Source organism: Acinonyx jubatus, chromosome X, assembly GCF_027475565.1.
Source record: "Acinonyx jubatus isolate Ajub_Pintada_27869175 chromosome X, VMU_Ajub_asm_v1.0, whole genome shotgun sequence".
NCBI lineage: Eukaryota > Metazoa > Chordata > Mammalia > Carnivora > Felidae > Acinonyx > Acinonyx jubatus.
Window position 1 is genome coordinate 12254945 of NC_069389.1, and position 25951 is coordinate 12280895.

Consider the following 25951-nt stretch of genomic DNA (forward strand, 5'->3'; position numbering starts at 1 on the left):
ATTTTACTTCCTAGATTGCTGGTTTGTTATAAAATAATGTAACTCAGGAACAGCCAGATGGAAGAGATGCATAGGACAAGGTATGGGGAGAGGGGCCCAGAGCTTCTATACTCTCTGAGCCCGTCACTCTTCCCACATCTCCATGTGTTCACCAGCTGGAAACTCTCAAAACCGTCCTTTTGAGGTTCTGTGGAGGCTTTATTACATAAGTATGATTGATGAGATCATTGGCCATTGGTGACTGAACTCCAATCTCCAGCCCCACTTCCCTCCCCAGAGATTGGGGGTGGGTGGGACTAAAAGTTCCACCTTTTTAATCACATGATTGGCTCCACAGGCAAACCAGTGGTTTCTAAAAATCACTTCATTAACATAACAAATGACACCTTTATCCTTCTCATCACAGGAAATTCCAAAGGTAAACTGAGACAAAGACCAAATCTATATTTCTAATAAGAAATAAATATAAATCACAATATCACAACATCCCAGTAGTTTCCTGAGGCTTTTGAGGCCCTATATGTTTTTGAGACATTATATGCCTGAAAATATTTTTAAACCACCATCAAAACAGATTGATGAGATGGCTGTGTGTAGAATTCTATGTCAAAATTATTTTTTTAGAATTGTGATAGCGTTGTTCCACTGTCTTCTAGCCAGTTTGCTTCTTTAGCTTTTCTTTGTGAGCTATATTTTTTCTCTGGAAGATTTTATTTTATTTTATTTTTTAAGTGTTTATTTATTTTGAGGGGGTGGCAGAGAGTGGGAGAGAGAGAATCCCAAGCAGGCTCCACGCCAGCAGCACAGAGCCTGACACAAGGGTCTATCCCAGGAACCATGAGATCGTGACCTGAGCTGAAATCAAGAGTTGGATGGATGCTTAACCAACTGACCCACCCAGACTCCCCTCTCTGGAAGATTTTAGAATCTTCCCCGTATACCCAGTATTCTGAAATTTTATAGTAATACCTTAGCAAGAGTAAAGTGCTGGGGCAGGAGGTTGGCTCCTTATTCTGTTCTGGAACTTTTAATTATTTGTTTTTTATTGTTTTCTCCTCGCCATTTTTATGTCTTTCTTTCCAGAACTCTTATGATACAGTCTTGGACCTTATAGATTGATCCTCTGATTTTCTTATTTTTTTCTTGTCTTTTCCATTTCTTTTCTTTTTCTATCTATTCAATTCTCTATAAAATTTCTTCAGCTTTATTTTATAACTTCTCTATTGATTTATTTTCTGTTATATTTTAATTTTAGAGAACTCTTTATTGCTTCCTTTTTTCTATAGCATGCTGCTCTTGCTCCTTGGATGATGCAATCTCTTTTATCATTTCAGGATATAATTTATAGTGAGGCTTAGTTTTCCTCTGCTCTCTGCATTGTTTCTGTTTTCTCTGGGTTCCTTTTTTCCATTTTTCTTCTTTGTCTTTCATGTTAGAATCTTTCTTTAAGTGAAAATTCTTGGTAGTCTAGGAGTGAAACACTACAAAACTTAGTTTTGGGGCACTTGGGTGGCTCGGTCAGTTAACCATCCAACTTCAGCTCACTCAGGTCATGATCTCACAATTCATGAGTTCGAGCCCTGCATTGGGCTCTGTACTGACAGCTCAGAGCCTGGAGCCTGCTTTGGATTCTGTGTGTGTGTCTCTCTCTGCCCCTCCCCCACTCATGCTCTGTCTCTTTGTCTCTTTGTCTCTCTCTCTCTCTCAAAAATAAATAAGCATTAAAAAAATAAAAATAAATAAAAATAAAAAGCTAGTGTAGTGGAAACTGTGTATACTGGTAGGGCTTGACAGTTGATGGACCTTACCATAGGTTGATTAAGAGGGGGCTTGGATGTTTCATTGGAGACCCCCATATGGTAGTATCTGTGAGTGCTTTCTCAGGGATTATTATCTTATCTGGGAAGTAAGTGAGTGGTTGCTGATATTCTCAGAGCCAAGTAGGAGAAGGGATTGGGAGCATATCACTATTTGGAATATAATAACTCTGAATTAATTCCTCTGGTTTTAGTACAGTACCCCTGCCTGCCCTCACTTATGACTATGTTTTAGCCTTCTGCCAGTAAACCTTCAGAAGCACCTGGTCCTGCCAATTTCTGAGCATCCCAGGAATTCTGCAACTCAGATTCGTTTTTTCTTGCCACTGCTACCTGACCCTGAATCCTTGTGGATACTTAAGTTTTAGCTTTATGCTAAGTCAGTTACCACCTAGCCACCTGCTTTTCAGCTTTCAAAATTTTATGGCCACTTCTTATTTGCTGTCTTGTGCTCTCTCATTCTTTCTGACCTCATAGCCTTTCTAAAAAATCATTTTCCCTGCCATGTTTAATCTGAAATCTTTCAATTCTCTTGTTGTTTTGTATCTAAACTGAATGAGTGGTCAGAAGAAACTATAGCTTAAGGTTGTTCAGCTTCCCAGGATCACTCCCCCCTAAGTAGTCTCTTGCTGAAGATCTTAGGAAGCCTCATTTGCCTTTATAAACTTCTTGCTTCTTTGCTGTGTTGACTCTTTCTCAGACATCTGGCCCATTACACCCTTGAAATTACATATTCCTCCATTACACTCAAGTCCAGTTCCTTTATTCCTCAGAAGATTACAGGCTTGCATATGATCAGTGTTGAAATGAATTAATTTCTACTCTATTTATAGAAATGTGGTGACGTGTCTCCCAAGGTATAAATAGAACAATGGGTGTTGACAAGATTTTTTGTAACCATGGATACGCTGCAATTATTCCTGAGCCATACTCATTGTGTATCCATATCTGAATTTTAACAAACAGGGCTCTTGCCGCTAACACGAATTTTCCAGGGTAAACATATTGCCCATTATTATCCTCTTCTCGTGAGTCAGGCTTTGTCTTTCAAGTTTAAATTCAGCCATATACATTTGAGAGGCCTGACTTAATCACTCTTCTTGGGTAATAGTTGAAAATTCATGATGAGAATAATAATGGTAATAACGATGATGACGATATAAGAAAAACCAAATATTCTGACAGTGTTATTTGGTTCTAAAAATAACTCTATGATGTAAGCAGGTATTATTGTTAATCCCCACTTTATAGATGAGAAGACTTGAGCCTCAGAGATCTCCATTTATTGCCCAAGACCACAACGCTAATAAATGACTGAGATTCATAATTAGGCTGTCATCAAACATTTGCTAGATACCCATTATGTCTCAGGCACTAAGGATACTGAGATGAACTACATACAGTCTCTGCCCTCTGGTTGCTTACAGATTGATAAATTAATGCATAAATGAATAAGTAAACAAATACTTGAGAATATGTACTGGACATAGGAATGGGGGTGGGGATGAGGGAGATAAAAAAATTTACCAAATTGCATGCTGATTTCAATGTGCCATGTGAAAGGACCAGAGAGAGAAAGGTTTGAGATTGTATTGGTTAGGTCATAGTAATAAAACAGTAGTTTTGAAAGCAACTGATACCAGATCCACCAGCTGTCAGTGGTCCTTGTAGGTCACTTACTTGGATGAAACATTTGGGAGAGTATCTGGAGAAAGCATTGATCAACAGGGTTTTACACACTTCAGGATTGTTTTCAAAGTACGTATGTGCATTCCATGATGGCTCTCCCTACAGTAACACTATGTAACCACTTCAGTGAATATTCCACTTTATATACTTAAATTGATTGACCACTCAGTAATTCACTTAATTTCACACTCTATTTCCTCATTTGTAATAAAGTACACCATAGACATTTCAAGTATACTTAGAAAGAAATTTTCAGAGCTTCTGAATGTATAATAAACCAGATATTTTTATTTAATATTTTCTTTCCTTTGGGGTTCTGGCATCCCCTGAGTTAGCCCTACTCCACTTATAATGACCCATAGCTAAAACCTACCATATCGCTCAATTTCAAATAACCAAAATTTGCCTCTGTAAAATATTCTATAATGTTCTTCTGATGCCAAAAGACGGATTTAAATTATTCATTTGTTTAAAAAATACATGTTAAAGTCCCTGGTTTTTGAATCCAGTTCTCTCCACTCTTTTTACTATTCCTACCTTTCTATAGAATATAAGCATAATATTTAATATGTTAAATTAATGTTGTGACTAAAAAATAAAGTCTCCAAAATGCTTAGATTCACTTTTAAAAAATCAGTGTAAAACTACAGGCTTGGGAAGACATTCCCCCAAACTCTTCCAGATGTGGAATTACATTGGATTTGACTTTCATATGGCTTTATGGTTTCCCTGGAGTGAGGTGCTAAGGGAGCTGTGGCAACAGTGCAAGGGATGATGGGAAAGTTCTGTCATTTCAAGGAGTAGAAGGGAGCAGTATTCACCAGGGACGCCTTCCATGAAGCAAGGGGCTGTTTGACCAATAGTTCCAAGTACTGATGAGAAAAGGAGGTATGCAAATTAGATCTGGTACCAGAAACTCTTGAAAACCAACCTCTAGGTTGGGATGGACCTATGTGCATATCTGAATAAGGCCTGGCTTTTTGTTCTGACCCCTCTGAGAGTTTGTATCTAGTTCCATCTCTCATCTGCCCCAAGGAAGCATCGCTCAGGTGAGTGCTCCTACAGTTTTTTGTGGGGACATAACATTGGCCTTCCTGATAGTTGTACCCATAAAGCATTTGACTTCTCCATCAACAAATAAAAGATAATCCTCCTGATCTTGATTATCCTGTGTTCCGCATTAAAAAATTTTTTCAGAAGATTCACCAGCTAATGTGAAATTCATAAGAATTTTGTTACAATAAAAAATGGTAAAAATGGACAAAAGCATTCAGAATAGCTTCTTTATTCTCACTGGTATTTTCATGGCAGAAGATACACATTTTTTGTCCTCCAAGGAAAATGTGTAGCAATTTTACCCCAGAAGCCTACATTCTAATTGTATTAGACAGACTATATCTCTAGCATTGTCATTCCATTAGAGAATTTGCAATAAATCTTAATGATACATGCAAATACACCAACCTAATGGTCCATTATAAAAGAAATGACTGACTGTTACCATTTGTTTCCAGCAATTTATGTGATTTCTCACCTCCTGCTGGTAAAAAGTTCCAGAAGGCAGGGAACTTAATTTTTTTTTTTTAAGGTCAAAACAGATCAGAGTGAAAAGGGAAAACTAAGAAAAAATATTGCTCTTTTCTTCTGCCTGCATTAAAAGTTTTATAGACTTTCATAACCTAGCATAATTCTGAGCTTTTTGACTTGAAAACTACCTAAAAATAGTTATGTATAGATATTTTTTTGTTTACTTTGCTTTGGCATTCTTTTTGATGCCCTCCTCCATGGAGTTATCTATACAGAGTGTAGAAAAACAGGGGAGTAGGTAAAAATCAGGTCAGAGAGGAAAAAAAAAAAACTTTGAAAGGGTTTCCTTCTTCTAAAAAATCAATGGAATCATCTCCCCTTTCTGCCTCTAGGCTACTAAGTCATCTTCCAACTAAGAGATCTGAACTCCTTCTTGCTAGATATGACTTGATGTGCATATACAATACTGGAGTTGGTTGAGAGTCATTTACGATAGCAAATTATAAATTCCTGGACAGGGTCCATGTCTTAATCATATGTGCAGTCCCAAGACCTAGCACAGTGTAGAACCTCAGTTGAACTCAGTTTCTCAAATTGAATCCAACAAGCCAAACCAATAGACCAATCCCTTTTCACTATCTTTTTCCCTTAATAACCTGTGATGACATATGGCAGGCAAGATGACTCTCCTGGCAGGAAGTAACAGATACCTACTCAATGAACTATACACTAGGGATGGGGATCGGGGAACACATAAAAAAGCCAGCAAATTTCATGCTGGTTCCGGTGTACCACATGGGAAGATCACAGATGGAAAGGTTTGGGATCATATTGGTTAGGTCATAGTAGTAAAGGTAAGCCCTTGACATGAGCTACACCAGCTCTTTATAGTCCTTCCCTTTCATCTACTTGGATGTAACGTTTGGGGGAAATATCCACAGAAAACATTGATCTGCAAAACAAAGGCTGCACCATCTCTGCTTCCCTCTCCTCTATTTGCAAAGTACTTCTCTTGGCATAAACTTGGCAGAAGATATCTGCCCCATTGTTTCTGAACTTATATATCCTTTGTTTAAATGACTAGTGAAGACTGACTTGTGATTTTGATCACAGATCCAAAGTCTCAGAAGAGAGAAACAGGTCTGCTTAGCTTGGGTAAGTTTTCATCCCTGACGCAATATTCAAGGGCCAAGGGGTAGGTTAGGTAGTTATAAATATGACTCAGGGACCACTCTTGTCTGGGAGAGCAGTTCTCAGAGAGGGGAGTTGGTGGGTTAGGCAGATAACCTAGAAGGCCTGTAATACAATGAAAAAAATAATAATAATTTACTTTGGCCCAGAGAGGAAAGAAAGTACAAAATGAATAGGTTATATAGACAATCAATAAACAATATGTGCAAATTTATGGAAGGCAATTGAATTGGATCGATAGCTCTCATAAATATAATGCATTCATCTGGTAGCACAGGAAAAAATCTCATCAGTCTTTTTTAATTAAAACTTTCTTTTCAGAACCAAACCTGAGAAATGGCTGTAACAAAGAATACCTGCTTCTAGAGGAAGGATTTATCCCCTTCTTCTATTAAAACAGTTGGGGCAAGGTGTTGCCAAAGAGCTGTATGCTGAAATTGTCTGCACGCAGTGGGACTTCCCAGAAAAAGTGTGGTTTTGTTGTTGTTGTTTAGCTCCCCCCCCCTTTTGTTTTTTAAGAAAAGGGTACATAGCTAGCATACATGCTTTATACTTTTCACTCCTTTCCCTTCATCCCGACTGGAACGCAGGCATGATGACTGGATTCCCAGCGCCCATTGTGGAACAATGAGGTGACCTTGAGGGGATGGTAGTCACACTCTAAGAATGAAGGAATAGAGGGGTGCCTGGGTGGCTCAGTTGGTTAAGCGTCTGACTCTTGATTTTGGCTCAGGTCATGATCTCGCGGTTAGTGGGATCAAGCCCCACTTTGGGCTGTGCGCTGACAGTGCAGAGCCTGTTTGGGATTTTCTCTCTCCCTCTCTCTCTGCCCCTCCCCTGCTTGTATGTACTCTCTCTCTCTCTCAAAATAAATAAACTTAAAAAAAAAAAAAGAATGAAGGACTAGAAATATAGTAGGTGACTGGGTCTAGGATGATGCCATGGAGCTCTACTGCTTAGCTACAGACTTCTTTTACATGGTGGGGATGGGGTGGATCAATGTCTGTCTTAGTTGAACCATTTGTGTCTCAGGTCTCCATAACTAGCAGCCGAATGTAGATCCTAACGTGGTTAAGGAGCCTCTGTTCAAGGGGGGAGCACTATGAGATCAACTGATGAAAACTGATAAAAAACAAAATTGATAACAAGACCCATCACTGAGACTAGTTTGCTCTGGTCCTGACCCTTTATGTTTTCATAGTGGCTAAAATCTATTAAAACAAAATGGTATACAGATAAGACGGATAAACTCATGTCAAATTAAAAAAAAAAAAACAACCACTCTAGGTTTGGTTGTGTGCTGTGCTCTGAAGCTTGAGATATGAAGAATGAAGGATGAAATAATGTTGTCCCTCTTTTGCTACCTCTAATTTGGTTGAAAATACGAAAAAGTGGAGAGAGACTCTGCCTCACACAGTGTTCAGGAAACCAGGCAGACCTACCTCTGTCTGCTACCTTCAACATGTGGGAGGAAGGAGGGTAGAGGATTACATGGGAGCATTTTTGAGGCCAGGCCTGGAAATGGGGTGTATAACTTCCTGCCTATATTCCATTGGTCAGGAATCTGTCACATGGGAGGCTGGGAAATGTAGTCTACAGGGGAGCCAAGGAAGAAATGGAAATGGGTTTGAGGAACAATTGGCCAGTTCCTACCCCAGTCACTTAGAAGAGGAAGTATAAGGAACAATGGGGCCTTAGTTTCCTCAGAAAGGGGAGTTTCTTTTTACAGGGACATTTCAATATAGTGCTTTCTCTTTATCATTACTCTGGCTGCATCACTTCATTAGAAAGTATAAATTTTTAAGGGATATAGAATATAATAAAATAGTTTATGGTAGTTAAACTGTCTTAACACCACTTAATTTACTTGGAGATTTGTTATGCAATCAAGTATTCCCAGACTGCTTTGAACAGATTGCAAAGCTGCCTGATCAAAATTCTCATTTCTTATTTATAGGCAGATTATCGTTCAGATCCAGATGTTGAATGGGGGAGCAGGTAAGAAATTTTATCTTGCGCTTCATAGGCATGTCAAGTGAAAAGATGAATTGTATTTTCTTTTTAAATGCACAAATAGATGGCTATGAATTGGACCCTGAATGAAAATCTATTTAGGATCTAATCAAATTTCTATGAATTGGAATACACTAAGGCTATTTTATCCATTAAAAATAAAACTAGTTCAATATCACAATGTTCCATATGAACCACCACTCAAAGATGGAAATTTTATTTTTAACAGTGCATTAAACCAAATCAACCTTTACTTTGAATACTGCCAATTTTGGGGTGGGGTGGGGAAAGGAACATGTGTAAAATGCTCTCAGTAACATTTCATTTAACATTTGCCTAGACTGTCAGCATATCTTTTTCTAACTTGTGTTAGCTATTTGGCAATTCCAGCTGCTTGATAACAGTTGCAGGATACGAATTTCTCCAGATTGCTGACTACCACACGAGACCACACAAAGTCAGAATTAGATTAAAAATAACATTCGTGAAAGGATAGCAGAGTAACCAAAAGCATCACTTTTTAGTTTGGTTTCATGATACCAGCAGTTAAAGAAATTCTCTTGCCAGTAACACTTTATGAATGCAGTGCTTTAAATTCAGAAAAGATCTTAAAGGTCAACTAGTCCAACCTTTTCATTTCACACTTGAGAGAACTGAATCTCAAAAAAGGAAGGTTATGCAGCTAATTAGTTACATGGCCGGGTTTAGAAGCCAAGTTTGTCCATCCATCCATCCACCTATCCATCCAACTAATATTTATTGAGTTCCCACTGTCCAGACACATGCTTGATGCTGAGGATACAATGGTGAACAAAATCAGACATGGTTTCTGTTCTCGTGAAAGAAACAAACACTATTCAAATGGTTATAATAATATATTGCCACAAAAGAGAACTACACTGTGTATTGAGAGCATATAACAGGGGCTGACCTTTTCTGGTAGGTGAGGATGGCAAGGAAGTCTGACTTTAGGCCCTGAAATTTAAGCTGGGAGCTGAAGTCTGAGTGTGCCTTAACCAGGCAAAGAGGAGGAAGAATACACCATGGAGATCCATGTGCTCTGATAGAAGTAAGGTAGCATATTTGATGAGCTTGAAGTAGACCAACGGAAGTAGATTGCAGAGACCAAGTGAGAACCTGGTTCAGGGCGGGGCTGAAAGATAGGCAGAGGCTAGCGAAAGAGAACATCTGTCATCCTAGTGAGTTGGTGAAGATACGAGGTTCAGACTTGAGCTGCCCTTTTGCTACAATGGGGGGCAGGCCAAGGCCTCAGCATACAAGGCCTGAGGATGGTGCCAATGCCACGGAAGGCTGAGAAGAGACTAGTGAGAAACCAGGCCCTTGGTGGCACTTCATGAGCCATGGGGTCAAGTCTCACCTGAATTAAGCAATAATGTGCGACTACTTAGTTGTAGTTTTTATGATTTGAGTGAGTTTAAATTGGATTTTTTGTCACGTGTAACCAAAAATGTCTCCCTCATATAGGGAGTCAACCAAATTAAAATGGCAGTCATTGTACTTGATGTGATGTTTGTCTTTTTTTTAGTAATTAGTGAATATTTGCTGAATTGCGTGCCCATTTCCATCACTCTGTGGATGCATGGGATGCTTTCTATGTCTCTTTAAATCCTACTCATTCTCGAAGCCCAGGTTAACCTCCCTACCTTTCAGGATGCTGAACACGTACCTTCATCCCCTTTTTGACTGCTTCTGCTCTTCCTGTTGGTCCATTAATACTGTGACTGAGTCTACGTGATCTTGTATTTTACTTATTTCTTTTTTTTAAGAACTACCCCCTGCCTCTAACCTTTTTTTTTTTTTTAAAGAATGCTCTTGTGTTTTAATGTCAGGGCTTCACCTGTATCTTTTTCTCCTTTGTGTCTTTTCAAGTATTACCTCTCACACATAACAATCACCTGTGGACTTGTTAAAAAGGCAGATTCTCTCATATATCATAGGTGCACACATGGAGAAACACTGTACATTAGGTATTATATATTATAGGCACTCAGTGCATAACTCATGAGTTGAACTGAATTAGAAGTCCAGGAGGGATTTGCTTTTGGGATTATCAGAAAGCTTTCTCCTATAAGGCTTTAAAACTGGGAACCTCCTTCAACTTCTCCCTGGTGATCTCATAACCAAGCTGGGTACCAAGGTTGAGATATTGCATGATTAAGAGGCAGCCAAAATTTTTGATGACTTTAGCTAAAAGTGGTGAGAGAAACCGTATCTCACCCCTCAGATTCTGCATTAATGAGAATCAGTGTCAGAATTTCTTGACAAATAATGGGTATTTCACCAGCTCCTCAATGATTTTTCTTTTCTTCCCAAGTGCCTTTACTTCCTTCACCTTTGAGCACTGGTCTCTTCCCACTGATTTTTGGTTTGTGTTCCAATAAGAAGCACCCTGGTGTAACAAGAAGCAGTGATGCTTCTACCTGGACCACAACTTTGTCTCAGCAACAATTTGTTCATTTCTTCCTTTCTCCCTCTGGCCTGAGCTGAGCCCTGCCTTACCCACCTTTACCTCTCATACACATATACAGCTCTTAGCGGTGTTTGCTGCAGACGAAGACGGTCTTCCAACTTCTCCTACTGTAATCTTCTTTTCTTGGACACACACACACACACACACACACACACACACACACACACACCTTTTTCAATTCCATATATGAAAATATAAAATTTTACATTTGTTTAACAAAACAATGGAGAAGTTTAAAAAACTATAAGAATTTTTTTTTTTTTTTAGTTTATTTATTTTGAGACGGAGAGAGAGCAAGCAGGGGTAGGGCAAAGAGAGAGGGAATCCCAAGCTGACTCTGCACTGTCAGCAAAGAGCCTGATGCGGGGCTCAAATTCACGAACCGTGAGGTCATGACCTGAGCAGGAATCAAGAGTCCAACACTTAACTGATTGAGTCACCCAGGCGCCCCCAAAAGTATAGGAATTCTTATAAGCCCTAGTAATAAGGGTCTGTTTTAATTGCCCCACTGGTGATGGAGGAATTTCCACCCTACAGTTCTAGGGATGGCTGAACACACAGCACCCCCCACTGGATAGATGAGATGGACGACAGTTTATTGGTCTTATGTACTCACAGTCTGGGGGGAGGAGAATACCACATGCCATACATAAGGCTACATGGGGATTGCATTCAGGAACGGAGTGAACACCCAGGGGCTGTGAGAGGCAAGCTTGGTGGTATCAAGAGGGTGAGGTGACCCCTGGATCCTGTGGGAGGATGTGATCGGCTTGTCTGGATAGCTCTGAAGGCTGGCAGGGAACTGCAACCCACTACTCAGGGATAAGCAGGAGCCGTGCTCAGTCCCTCTTCAGGAGAATCGTTTGGCTAGAGGACATTACCCTCCACAGCAGAGTGGGGAGAGGAACTTGTATGTCGGCCATGGAGGCCTTCCTGATTTTACCAGATGTCAAGGCAACACATAATATTAATTTTAGGCCTTATACCACAGGGTCTCTATTCTTCAAAAAAAAAATCTAAGCGGAGCTAGTCTAGTTGTTTCTGCCTCCTGGTTTATCTCCTCAGTGTTACTTTGTGAGTAGACTCACTCAAATAATTTTTCTTTTCAGAATTTATATCGCCACTTTGCTATGTATGCCTTTGGGTCAGATTAGAGTGTGTCAGAGGTCCTTGTATTTCTGCTTGCCCTAAATTTGAGTGATTAAGTAATAACAGTGAAAATGATCGACTCTTTATACACTTAACTTTGAAGCTCTTCACCTCCTCTCTGAGCTTGGGTTCCTTAGAAGCAGAGCCTGAGGCAGGAAGTCAGGTGGATGGGACGCGTTGCAGGAGCATTCTTCAGGAATAACCTGTGAGGAGAGAGGAAAACAAGAAAGGAAAGGAAAGCTCAGCAAGGAAGTGGTCTCATTTTCTTAAAGAGAGGCTCTGAAATGCAAGGCATACGTTGGAGTTATCCCTGCCTTGAGGGGAAGGGGGTCTCTTTTGCACCCCATAGCAGCTGGTCATTGGCTGTGGGTCGTGGGGTGGGGTGACTTCAAGGAAGAGATGGCTGCTATCCATCCAGGGAAGTTCTGCAGAGAAAATGGGCAGCTGGGGGGAGGTGCTCTGCCTTCCATTGATCTCCTCAACAACCCGAAGAGGCAGATATATGATTACTCTATTTTTCAGGTGAGGAAATTGAGGCTTAGAAGAAGCATGGCTAAAGTCAAGTCCATATTCCAACCTGGAGAGCCGGGTGCTCATTTTTAGAGCATTACAGGGGAAACATGCTTGACAATTCTAAAGTGTCTTCTAGCTCTTCATTTTAGCCTTTTAATTTGATTCAATTCATAAAAGATGCACTGATCACCAATATTGTGTAGAGTTGTCTTACAGGAGTGTTTTGCTGAAGGGCCTGAGTTACATTGCATCCCTCTCCACTGGAGGCTTTGATGTTGAAAGACCCTTGGGCCCATTTTGCCCAAAACTTCAAATTATATAATTAACTACCCATACCTTGTTGGATTCAGTCTCAAACTGTCTAATCTGTCTAATGAGTTTGTTCTTCTTAATTCATCCATGTGAATTATCTGCTCATAAGATATGTCTTTTAACGAGGGAATGAAACAATGACTCTTCATTTAAGTCAGTAATTAAGGAATATCATAGAGAGGAACATTATCTCAGCTGCCAGCATTGTACCTTTTTATCCTCAAGCAAATAGCTTGAAAGAGAGAGGCAGATGACTAAAGATCTTTCTGAATAAGACCGGACAAGTAGCCTGCCCGTGTTTCTGGTACAAAAGAGAAATGGCATGAGCCATGGGTTCTCTGTGAAAGAGGCAGATCCATCTTCTTAAGACTTTACCCCTGGGGTGCCTGGGTGGCTCAGTTGGTTAAGCGTCCGACTTTGGCCCAGGTCATGATCTCACGGTTCATGAGTTCGGGCCCGTGTCGGGCTCTGTGCTGACAGCTCAGAGCCTCGAGCCTGCTTCGGGTTCTGTCTGTCTGTCTGTCTGTCTCTCTCTCTCTGCCCCTCCACCGCTCACGTGCTCTCTCTCTCTCTCTCAAAAATAAACATTAAAAAAAAAAGACTTTACCCCTTTGTTTAAAAAAATGGGATGGATTTCCATCAGCAGTGATCTCTGGGGAAGAGGAAGATTGCTAGGTAGGTCAAGTTCGAGTCACAAATTTTCTAAATTTTTTATTCTTAAAATAGATAATACATCACATGGTTTAAAATTCAAAAGGGTATTCCAGTAAAAAAAAAGTCTTTCTCCCTGATCCTGCAGGTATCTAGTTCCATTTCTCAAAGGCAACCAGTGTTGTCAGGTTCTTGGTTATCTTTGCAGAGATGTTTTATGAATATTCAAACAGGTACATGTAAATATTTCCTGAGATCTTTGAAAATTCAGTGCTCAGGGTAGAAGTAGGAAAATCCATGTATTAATCACCTACGGCTGCCATAAAAAATTACCAGAAACTGAGTGGCTGAAGACAACGGATACTTATTCTGTTGCAATCCTGGAGGCTAGAAGTCCAAAATCAAGGTGTCAGCAGGGCCATGCTTTCTCTCAAGGCTCCAGGGAAGAATCTTTCTCTGCCACTCCCTAGCTTCTGGTGGTTGCCAGCTATTCTGGGCATTCCTTGCCTCGTTGACACCTTACTCCAATATCTGCCTCTGTCGTTTCCTGGTGTTCTCCCTAGGTGGCTCTGTGTCCAAATTTCCCTCTTATAAGATCACCAGTCACTGGATTAAGGCCCACTCTAATCCATTATGATCCCATTTTAACTTGATTACATCTGCAAAGAGTGTATTTCCAAATAAAGTCACATTCACAGGTACTGAGAATGAGGACTTGAACATATCTTTTTAGGGACATAATTCTACCCACTTTAACCCATAATGTTATAATTTCTTTTTCTTTTAATTTTTAAAAAATGTTTACTTTTGAGAGAGAGAGACAGAGTGTGAGCAGGGGAGGGACAGAGAGACAGAGGGAGACACAGAATCTGAAGCAGGCTCCAGGCTCTGAGCTGTCAGCACACAGCACAACACGGGGCTTGAACTCACAAACTGTGAGATCATGACCTGAGCTGAAGGCCAACACTTAACCAACTAAGCCACCAAGGTACCCCTTTAATGTTATAATTTCAAAGCTTTAAGTAGCCTTTGTAGGAAAGTAGAGTTCTTTTTTTTTTTAATATATGAAATTTATTGTCAAATTGGTTTCCATACAACACCCAGTGCTCATCCCAAAAGATGCCCTCTTCAATACCCATCACCCACCCTCTCCTCCCTCCCACCCCCCATCAGCCATCAGTTTGTTCTCATTTTTTAAGAGTCTCTTATGCTTTGGCTCTCTCCCACTCTAACCTCTCTCTCTTTTTTTTTCCTTCCCCTCCCCCATGGGTTCCTGTTAAGTTTCTCAGGAAAGTAGAGTTCAATTCACTTTTAGGATGTGGAATGGGGTTGAGAGTTCTGTCGTTTTGAAGAAAATTAATACCTAAATGGATCTTTCTCTTTCATAGACATGAAGCAAAGATCCATAACAGTAGATGGAGATTTCTAAACCTCCAGTAGCATCAAGAAACCTAGCTGTTCTGGATGAAAATGAGTATTTATACTGGTGAGGGTTTTTTTTTCCCCAATTTTTTTTTGATTCTTGCTCATAGTATGAAATACGTCATAACCCTGAACATCCAAACGTTTGAATATACATATATGAATAGATATAACTGAAACAAGGACTTGCTCCATGAAACAGTATGTACATTTATTATTTGAAACGAATTTTTATCTTTTCTAGTCTACCCTTTTTGATTAATTTTTTTCTCAGGACTACTAATGGGTTGCCACTTACAGTATGAATAATAGTTCTTGGTGATTCATTCTTCCCTAAGAAAGGGCTTATAGGTTTCACTGCCTGCATGTTATTACTTATTCTCATGGAGATGTTTGTGTATAGCAGGAATAAAGTGGAGGACTAATCTTCACCTCCCCACGGGGGAGTTAAAGGCTGTAAAAGGGAAATGACCCATGCTAATCCTTGGCTCAACACAGATCAGACTGTAGGTGCCATGCATGCATGTTACTCAGTTTTATGTAAGTCAGACTTGGTTGAATGTACTAATGTCAGGCTTTTGTGTTCCAATGTCTTCTTGGAGTCCTAAGACCAAGATTAGGGAATAGGGCTGTCAGTCATCTTGGAAAATCCTGGAATTGAAACAGGATTGAGTGATGTCTTTAAGGGAGAAAGAAATGTCTCTAGGACCTCGGACTCCACGGAGAGGAGCCAGCTCAAAGACATTTTTGTTGGTGGAATGGGAAGGAGGTGGAAAAATGATGAATAAGGTTAAGTCTTTTAAACACTGATGAGGCCAGGGAGATTGGCAGAGGTGCTCTTCAGGGACTAGTTGTGAGCTCTGTTTTGGTCATTGTAATAGATGCTGTTGGTACCCACCCAGATGTCTGTTTAAGGGCTTGTGCCCCATCCCTTAGCCGTTGTGAGTGTTGCCTGTTAACAGTTCATAGCTGCCTCTTTCTCTGGAGAATTGTCCTCAGCACAATGGGACTCTCCTTGTCTGGGAAGTTATGTTACCCTATCCCCTGAGTAGCAATGGCTGATGACTGACTGACACAAAGGTACAACAGGCTGGCTCCTTTGCCCCAGGGGACAGCTGTTCTCCAGAGTTCTCTGTGGGACCAGGTTGAAGCTGAATTCCCACTCCTTCCTTCCTTTGCCCCATCCTGCTTCCTTCACCCCTCTTCTCTCTCCTCCCAAGAAATCACATGCCAGAGAATTCTTATCTTAGGTTCTGCTTCTAGGGAACCCAGCCTAAGATGGTTACTTCTGTTTTGTACCGTCCTCAACTTGCAGTTTTATTATTACTTATTAGCATGTTCTGATTACTATAAGCTGCAGCCTTGCATTTCACTTTGGAGATTAAGGAAGGTGATCAGGACCATGCTTTGGGCAGAGCAGCACATGGGAGTGATGCAGGAACACAGGGCAAGTGGATCCTGGGAGAGGACAGTGACCAGCAGCAGGGTCATCAGTGGCCCCAAGGCTGGACAGGAGTGGCTTTAAACCAGGAAGGTACTAAGTCAGCAGGGGACAACCAGGGCAAACTCAGAGAAAAGAGTAAGCCCTTCCCTTTTACTTGTGGAGGGAAGTCAAAGCCTGGTCTTCTAGTGACAAGTGAGATGGGACTTGAGTTGTAATTTAGGGACCAGGAGTAAATTGATCTCATCTTGTCTGCATAGGCTGTTGGCATATTAGTTTCCTGTGGCTGTTGTAACAAATTACCACAAATTTAGTAACTTAGAACAACACAAATTTGTTATGTTACACTTCTGGAGGTCAGAAGTCCCAAATGGGTTTGCGGGACTGTGTTCTTTCTGGATGCTCTGGGGGCAAATCTGTTTCCTTTCCTTTTCCAGCTTCTAGAGGCTACCTGCATTCTTTGCCTTGTGGCTCCTTTTTTTTTTTTCCTTCAAAGCCAGCGGCATAGCATCTTCCAATTTCTCTCTGTTCCTCTGCTTCTGCCTCACATCTCTTTCTCCCTGACTCTGACTCCTCTTGTGTCCCTTTTATAAAGACCCTTGTGAATTGAAAGGGCACACCCACGTAATCCAGGATAATCTTCCCATCTCAAGATTCTGAATTTAGTAACATCTACAAAATCTCTTTCATTATGTAAATTAACATATTCATAGGTACCCTGAATTAAGTCATGGACATCTTTAGGGAGGGCCGTTATTCAGCCTACTGCACAGGGGAGGCCTGGACACAAAAGTTATATTTGCCTTTCAACCTTTGCTTCACGTTCAAGGCCAATAATCAATTTTGCTGAGTTAATAATGTCTGCACCTACTCCTCACCCTCTCAGTGCAAGAGCTAGTCTCTGTGAGGGCTTGGAGCTGGATCACAGTAGGTTCTGCCTCCGATACTGGGGCCATGGGATCTGTGTCACACAGGCCCAGAGTATACAGGGCTGTGTGGTGCTGGTGTGCCTAGACACGGACAGACTTTGTCCTGGGACGATTTGACAAGGGCAGAACCATGAGTGACATCTCCATATGGTCTGTCCACCACCAGCTATCTGACCGGCTCTTTTGGGAACTCACTAAAGCCCAAAAGGAAAGGATGAGATGACTCTTCTCTTGCCACTAAGGGTGTATACGTATGTTCAGCTGATAATTTATAGCCACTAAGGAAGCAAGGGGACTTAAAAAAGAAATCGCCATGAGTCGCACCCCAGCGTCACTCTCAATCATTCTCTTTTCCTTAATTTGTCATGTGTTGTTCCTCTTTACACAAGATATCAAAATCAGACTCAGGGCTCCAGACAGAGTCTGCAGTGCATGCAAAAGAATTGCAGAAGTACCGTTGAGTAAAATGCTAAGATAGGGTGGCATGGGCTTTCTTTCTCCATTAAATAAAAATTTCTTTGTGGACAGTAACTCATGATTAATGTCAATCAAGGGAGGAATAGTATCAGAAGGTGCTGTCATTTGATACCAGTAATTTTTCTTTTGCGTTCTTCAAATTACTGTCAGAGGCCATTGGGAGTGAAGTTAGGCATGATTTTGCCCAGCAAAATGTATCTGACTGAAACATTTCCTGTTTTCTGTCTTTGCGTTGCAGTCTCGATATGAAAGAAGTAATTGAGTCCCTCAGCAAGGGGTGCATGATGTCTTCCACTCCTCATACTTTGAATTCATGCCTTTGAGTCTCCCCTTTCATTAATCTCCCTGGCTTTCTCTCCCTCTCCCTCTATCCTGTTCAGATTTTTTTTTCATCCTCTATATTACTTATGTTCTTCATTCTAGCAATTCTTGCTTGAGCAGGATCCTGGTCATCATATGGATAGTTTGGTGAGAGCTAAAGTTAGAAAGCTATGCTAACTCTACGTTTTTTGTTTGTTTGTTTTTTTTAAGATTTTATTTTTAAGTCATCTCCACACCCAACCTGGGGCTCAAACTCACAACTCCAAGATCAAGAGTCTCAAACTCTATGGACTGAGCCAGCCAGGCACCCCTAGTCTACGCTACTTTTAAGACACTTGCAGTATGTCGAAAAACAAAACAAAACAAAACAAAATCATCTGAACCTTTTGAGTTGCTTGCCATCGAATTTCAAAAACCCACCAGTGATTTTCTCAGAATATTGGCTTGAGCCATGTGCTGTTTATGACAATTCATTATTCCTAATATAATGCAAAAGAGAGATATTGACTAAAGGTCAAAATCATGCACATTGCCTAGTCACTTTTCACAATCCAAGATGTGGAACCATGAACTTGATGAATTCTGGGTGTCACTGACATGCTTCAGGAAACCAAGTGGCTGCTTCATGGATATTTGTTCAGTCTTCAATCTTTCTTGCTAGCTGACTGTGACAGTTTTGTACAGGGCAAGAATATCCTTTCTTAATATGTTTCCTTCAATCCCCAAGAATATAAATGAGTTGATGATTAGAGCTCTGAAGCATACAGGATTCCATATCACTCTAATATGTTTCTGAGATTTGAGCTATTGATTTTGCCAGCTCAGTGTTTCTCCAATGCCAGGAAGAAATCTAGCAAGAGCAGGAACCCTGTGATGTTCTTCACGTGGGTATGACTGTAGAGACGATAGAATAGAATCCAACAAGCGACCAACCTGTCTTAAGTAATAATAATAAGAAGAAATAATAATATGGAAGAAGAAGAAGAAGAAGAAGAAGAAGAAGAAGAAGAAGAAGAAGAAGAAGAATTTCTTTTTTTTACTTTAGCAAGAAGTAATAATGTGCTCTTAGGGGAAATAAGCAAAATTATTTCAGAACTTGACTAAAGTATGTTATTGGCATTTTGAAAAGCATCAGACAGAGGATTTCATGAGTGCATTTGAGTTGATTGAACTTTTGTGTGGGATGGCAATACGTATAAGACAAATAGAAAGTCCTTTCTCCATTGAGAGCTACTGGCCTAAGGGAAGCATTTTTATTGACAACCAAGTAAGAATGCAATTTTATTAGTTTCTTTAAAAAAATAGATAAGTATTTTATTCCATAACTGTAGAAATATTTTTAAACATTTTATTAGGAGATTTTCAAGTACACACATAATTAGTGAGAACAGTATAATAAATTCCCACATATCCATCATCTAGCATAAATAACAGGCATAGATTTTCCAGTCTTCCAACCTCTTTCAAAAGTAAGAAATACTTGAGTCTTATCTTATAGAGGCCCTATTCAGTGTCTTATCTACTCTTTCAACTTCTTATGGACCTTAAGACTTCTTAATTTCAATAGATTTCCTTACCTCTTCCTTCCCTGAGAAGATAGGCCATTCTACCATGTTTCTTTCTCTCCACTTCAAAATGTCTTGTCTGTGTCAGAATTCTGCTCTATTTCTCCCATATTTTCCTTTTATTTCTTTTTTTAATTTTTGAAAGAGAGAGAAAGAGAGAGAGACAGAGCATGAGTAGGGGAGAGGCAGAGAGAGAGGGAGACACAGAATCCCAAGCCAGCTCCAGGCTCTAAGCTGTCAGCACAGAGCCCGACGCAGGGCTTGAACTCATGAGTTGTGAGATCATGACCTGAGCTGAAGTAGAATGCTTAACTCACCGAGCCACCCAGGCGCCCCCTTTTTATTTCTTCTTGTTGCAGAGAAATAGTGTTTCTTCTCAAGAAATTAAACCTCTACCTGAATATTTTGGTCATATCTATCTCATCCAGAATCTTGTCCTATTGATTTTCCCTCATCTATTTTCTTTTTTTTTTTTATTTTTATTTATTTTTGAGGGAGGGGAGGGGCAGAGAGGGAGGGACACGCAGAATCCGAAGCAGGCTGCAGGCTCTGAACTGTCAGCACAGAGCCCGATGCAGGGCTCGAACCTGCCAACCGCAAGACCATGACCTGAGCTGGAGTTGGACACCCAACCAACTGAGCTACCCAGGCGCCCCTCCCTCATCTATTTTCTATCTTTACTCTTCCTCTTGGCTCTGCCAATAAACATGCTCAGATCTGCTCTGACTCAAACCTTCCTATTTGTGGTTTTTCTTTTTTTCCACCTAGACTTGAAATCTGGGAAAATTCCTGTTTTCTTCTTGTTGTTCTTTCTCCAGCCAGGCTCCGGGAATCCATATTCCCTCATTGACTTTGCATCCGCCCCAGAGTAAGAGGCTGTATTTTCTGAAGATGGCCACAGCAGTGTTTCCCGTCCTACATGTTCTTCTTACAGTGTGACCTCGACACACCTCCTATTGGGTGGTATGGTCTATGTCCCTTCCCCTTGCACTGGGTGAACCTCTGTGACTAACCTTAACCATTAAAGTATGGAAGAAGTGCCCTTATGTGACTTCTGGGATAGGTCATAAATGTGCCATCTGCTTTGCTCTTGTTCTTAGAGCCCAGCTACCATGCTTCGAAGAAGCTCAGATTTGTCCACATGGCGAGACCGCATGAAGAGGCTGTGTGTAAGTGTGTCAGCTAATAGCCAGCCTCAACTACCAGACATAGACGTGAGAAAGTCTTCGAGATAAATAAATGGAGTTCCCAGTCCTTGGGTCACTCCCAGATTTGAAACTTCCCCAGCTGAGGTCCCAGGCATTTTAGAGCAGAGACAAGCTGCCCTCGTGATGTCCTGTTCAAATTTATGACCTACAAAATCTTTGAACATAGTAAATGGCTGTTTTATGCAAGTTTTCAAGTGGTTTGTCACTCAGCCATAGCCCTGGAATACTCAGCCTCTCCTTCCTCGGTATGCTAGCTCTGGTTCACACACGCATTTTCTTGGCCTGATTTCTGGATTAGGCTTTTGCCCTTAAGGATCTCATTGCTGCCTCCATGTCTCACCTGAACAGAACACTCTCCTGTTTTTGAAATACTTGTCTGTCACATTTTTCATTTGCTCCCCAACACTGGGGAATGGGCAGGGCATATTCTAAGAATTATTTTGCAGATAAGGAACTGAGATTTAAGTAAAGAGAGGTTTAAAAGTCTCTCAATTTGGGAGGGAGGCAAACCGTAAGAGACTCTTAAATACTGAGAACAAACTGAGGGTTGATGGGGGGGTGGGGGAGAGGGAAAAGTGGGTGATGGGCATTGAGGAGGGCACCTGTTGGGATGAGCATTGGGTGTTGTATGGAAATCAATTTGACAATAAATTATATTTTAAAAAATAAATAAAAGTCTCTCAAATTAGCTTACAGAGCTAGGACTAGAGCTATAAGAGGGGATTTACTCTAGAATGCAGAGTTTCTCAAACTTGTTTCCCCATAGAATCCTTTCTGTAAACACCTATCAACATTTGAAGAACACTGGTTTCCCCAAGGACCACAGTTTGGGAAATTCCCTTCTAGCCCAATTTCCTCTCTTTATGGTCAGGCTTGGGAGATTCCATTTCCAAGAGATAATTAAATAAAAGATACAAAAGGGACAACTGGAGCGCAGGGTTATTCTGCCAAGTCTTTACAGCTTGCTGTATGTGGTGAGAATTTTTGTGCGCTTATACCTTTGGAATATTCCTATCAGCCTGGCTCGTGGTATCCCAGATGAGAGAGGAAAAGATGTATTTGGAGGTGTCAATGCCTTTTAACCAAAGACCACTGGAAGCACACTTAATTAAATAAGTTGAGTTTATTACTCATTGCAGGGTACCCTCAGTAAGAGTGTTAGAAAGAACATATTATAAGATTTGGGCTTCAGTTGGCTGAGTTAGGGGGCAAGAGTTTAGATTGGATGCTGTCAGAAAGCAAGGATAATTCTATGATTGGGCATTTTATGGTTTGCAAAGTGACCTTGTTTTTGTTCATGCTTAATCAAAATTATGAAGTAGTCTTGTTTTGTTTCATTTTATCATGATCTCAGAGTAACCTTGTTTGGGACTGGTGTTTTGTCAGTTTGTTTATATCCAACAGGAGAAAAAAAATGGCCTGGCTGTATCAGATGAGCATGTAAAAGTATTGAGGTCTAGTTGTGAATATCACATTAGTTTTGGATAGCAAAGATTTTTTTTTCTTTTTCAGAGGTCATTATTCTTAATCACCTTAGGTATTAAAGAGCAAAGCAGGCTCATCCAAGGGAGCATGACTTGGTTTGGGGTGGGGTCTTTACTGCTGGGTAACAGGAGAACGTTGTACAGCAAAGAAACAAGCAGATGGCCAACAGACTTTGTGAGTAACATCCAATTCTTATTGCATGTAATCTTCCATAGAATAAAAGACACTGTTTCAAAACAACAACAACAACAACAACAACAACCACCCTTCTAACCAATGCCCATTAGAATTCTGAACCTTTCAATTACTGCCTTAGAAGAAACAGATCCTCCTGATTCAGACCAAGAACACTCAAGACGCATACGCACAGAATTGCATTAGAATGGAGAGACAACACTTATGAACTTAGAACCTGGCTCATAAAGCAACATTTTCCCATTTTACACAACTGGTTAGCATTTGATTTAGGACTAGAACTCAGGTCTCTGACCCCTACTTCAATGCTATTAAATCCCCAGTGCCTAGCACATGGCCTGGTACACAGTACACATTCAGAAAATGGTTATTGAATGGATAAATGAATTCATCATAGATACTTGGTTTGGAAATGGATTGGTCAAAGGTGACAGTGAAATCTATCACCATGTAACTGGCTGAATTTAACTGGCCTCCTGGCTTGCCCTGCCCCCCACGTGCCATTCTCAGCTTAGAGTTCAACAGAAAGCATAAGCTGAGGTACTTCCTGTTTCTTTTATAGTCTCGGATCTGTGTCTGAGGCAAACCAAAGTTTATTGTATTGGTTCTCCAGCAGTAGGTTTCAGCAATAATCAATAATCAAAGAAAACCCTTTGAAGGGTCCTTTAGTGGAGAGGTGAGTTTTCCAAATATAAAAATGTGACAACATTTGTTTTTCAACATCGATCAAATTGGCACTCATATACATAGGCATTGACATTATTCATAATGTTATGTTGGCATCTAGCACCAATTGTTTTTGTCCCTGCATGGCCCTTAATGGGTATGTTTTCCATAGAATGGTTAATCACATTTTAAATTGTTACTTCAGAACTCATGAGATCTGATAATCATTGGTGTATTTGATGATTCTTCCCCAGTGTTTTTGAAGGATAATAAGACTGCAGAAGACAAGTGAATATTTTCTTCTTACAGCAGTGTAGCTCATAATTAATCGATCATCATCTCCTATTAGTGAGGTATCTTTGATCCTGCTAATTGAAAATGAGACTTTTTCCCTAAGTACAGAATAAAAGCAATATTAAACTGCTTAGTCTTTGTCCACTTAAGGGCCAGACGTTAGTCAAGTGAGTTTAAAAGAATGATTAATCAAAAAGTTTAAACTGATTTTTTAACAATTTGCTGGCCACACTGGTTGAGAAAGTCTTTTAGCAGAATAGCTTTCTTAATAGCAGAGAAGTAATTGTAGAGAGGTTAAGGGGGTATAAAGAGAAGGGGACCACAAGATACAGTGAACCTTACCATCATCATCATGACACAAGCATGTTGCTTTCACATAATTATTACTACTTCCCAGAAGTCCCGTGAGAGGTAATTTTTATTCCCTTTTTACAGATAGAAGCATCAGGGCTACATGGTGTTAGGAAATTCACACAATGTAAGTGGCATAACCAAAATATAATGCAAATTTTGGACTCTAAGTCCTATGTTAGGTACAGCACTCTTTTTCCTGTATCATTTGGCTTTATAATCTGATTAATGTTAAAAGAAAATATGAGCAATGCTAGAATATGAGCAGCTATAGACAAATGTCCAGGATCAGTATAACTTACCATCACAATTCTGATGTGATTGTTATGCTTATACTTACATTGGAAAGACAATGTAACTTGCAGAGTTGATAGATATGGTAAAATGTTCTTGGAGTTGAGTGGCTGGATATTGTGAAGTGATGGTGAAGAGTAATTGCTTTGGACTCTACAAATTTCCTATAAGACTAGAATACTCTTAACAATGGAACACCTAAGTAGATAGTTTTAGAAAGAAGAAATCCATCCACTGTTTTCCTCAAATTAGTTCTTTTCCTACTGCAATGCTACATGTCTTTATTCCCCTTAGCAGCAGCAAAAAGTATCACACAAGAGCACAATTTGTTACAATGTCATAGGGACATGATCTAGTGTGTGAAGGATGCTGTTGAGTCTTGCCTTTTTATAAACTTACAGTGTGGTCATCAACATACAGGCAAGACAATGATAACACCTAAATTAGGGGTCGGTAAACTTTTTCTATAAAGGGCCAAATAGTAAATATTTTAGGCTCTGTGAGTCACATGGTCTTTTTTTTTTTTCAGCTTCTCACCTCTGTTGTTGGAGAGCTAAAGTAGTCATAGATAACACAGAAACAAATGGGCAGGGCAATGTTCTAATAAAACTTTATTTATGAACAATGACATTCACATTTGATATAATTTTCATGTTTCATGAAATGTTATTCTCCTTTCGATTTTTTTCAACCATTAAAATAACGTGAAAAACCATTCTTCACTCACAGGTTGTACAAAAACGAGCAGCAGGATGGACTTGGCCGGTGGGCCACGGCTTGCAAACGCCTGGCCTAATTAGGATAGAATGGCTGTAAGGGATAAAAGAGATGTGGATTTAATTGGGAGAGGGTAGAAAGGCATTAGGATGAAAACAAAGCTGACTTTAGGTTTAGAGAGGGACAGAGCAGAGAAAGCTCTTGGGAGCAGGCGGACACCTCTTCCCAGCCACAGTAATGAGCAGTGCCTGATGGTTTGAGGGATCCTGAACAGATTCACTCAGAATGACTCACTGGCTTGAACAAAGCTAGGGAAGATTTTTTGCCTTTTATTCAAAGAGAGTAATTGGCCCACCTGCATCTCTTAAATTAAGATTGCCAGAGCTCTAGGCCTTTAAGCCTTTTAACATGGTTTACTTCTTACACCTTTTATCAGCATAGAAGAATGGCTGCTCTTCTCATCTTTTTTTGTAAAACCCTGTTCCAAATGTCCAAACCACTTTATCCACATGATGATTCATGGCCATTTCCAGGCCTATGATCACGGAAACACAAAAAGTTACAGAAAATTTAAATGGCACCCTGTTAAGTGTTGTGGGTAGCCTTTGACAAGACATAGATAATCTGGAGTTTCAGAGTTGTGATTTGAATTTCTCATCTGCCTTCCTTCCTGCCCCCCCCACCATTTTTTTTAAACTGAGGAATAAGTTATATATGGGCAATTCATTCTTTTTCGTACATAGGTCTATGAAGTTTGACAAATGCATGTAAGCACCATGACACATTACATTTAACAGTTACATAACTACCATGGCAAGCAAAATATAAAACATTTCCATTGACTTACAAAATTCCCTGGTGCTCTTTTGTAATTATCTTGTACCCTAACCCTAGTCCCTGGTAAACATTTATCTGTTTTTCTGTCCCTATAGTTTTGTCTTTTGCAAAATGGCATGTAAATGGAGTCATACAGGATGTAGCCTTTGGCATCTGGCTTCTTTCATTTGGGATAATGCAGTTGATGTTCATCCATGTCTACTCTGTTTTCTCACTAGTTTGTTCCATTCTATTGCTAAGTAGATTTCATTGTTTGAGAGTATCAGTTGTTTACATATTCTCCAATGGGGGATATTTGGGTTGTTTCCAGTTTTTGGTGTCTCTGAATAAGGCCAATATAAACACTTATGTAAGGTTTTTGTGTGAACATAATAAGTTTGTATTGCTCTTGGGTAA

The 25951-nt window shown here is 40.1% G+C and overlaps 1 long non-coding RNA gene across 1 annotated transcript in view; it reads left to right on the plus strand.

Moving 5' to 3' along the window:
* LOC113597751 (uncharacterized) overlaps positions 1–8497 on the plus strand; it is a 68937-nt gene extending 60440 nt beyond the window's left edge. Inside the window, exon 4 of the long non-coding RNA XR_003418535.2 lies at positions 8182–8497. This is a non-coding gene — a long non-coding RNA (uncharacterized LOC113597751). The remainder of the gene's footprint in view (positions 1–8181) is intronic.
* Positions 8498–25951: the final 17454 nt, after the last annotated feature.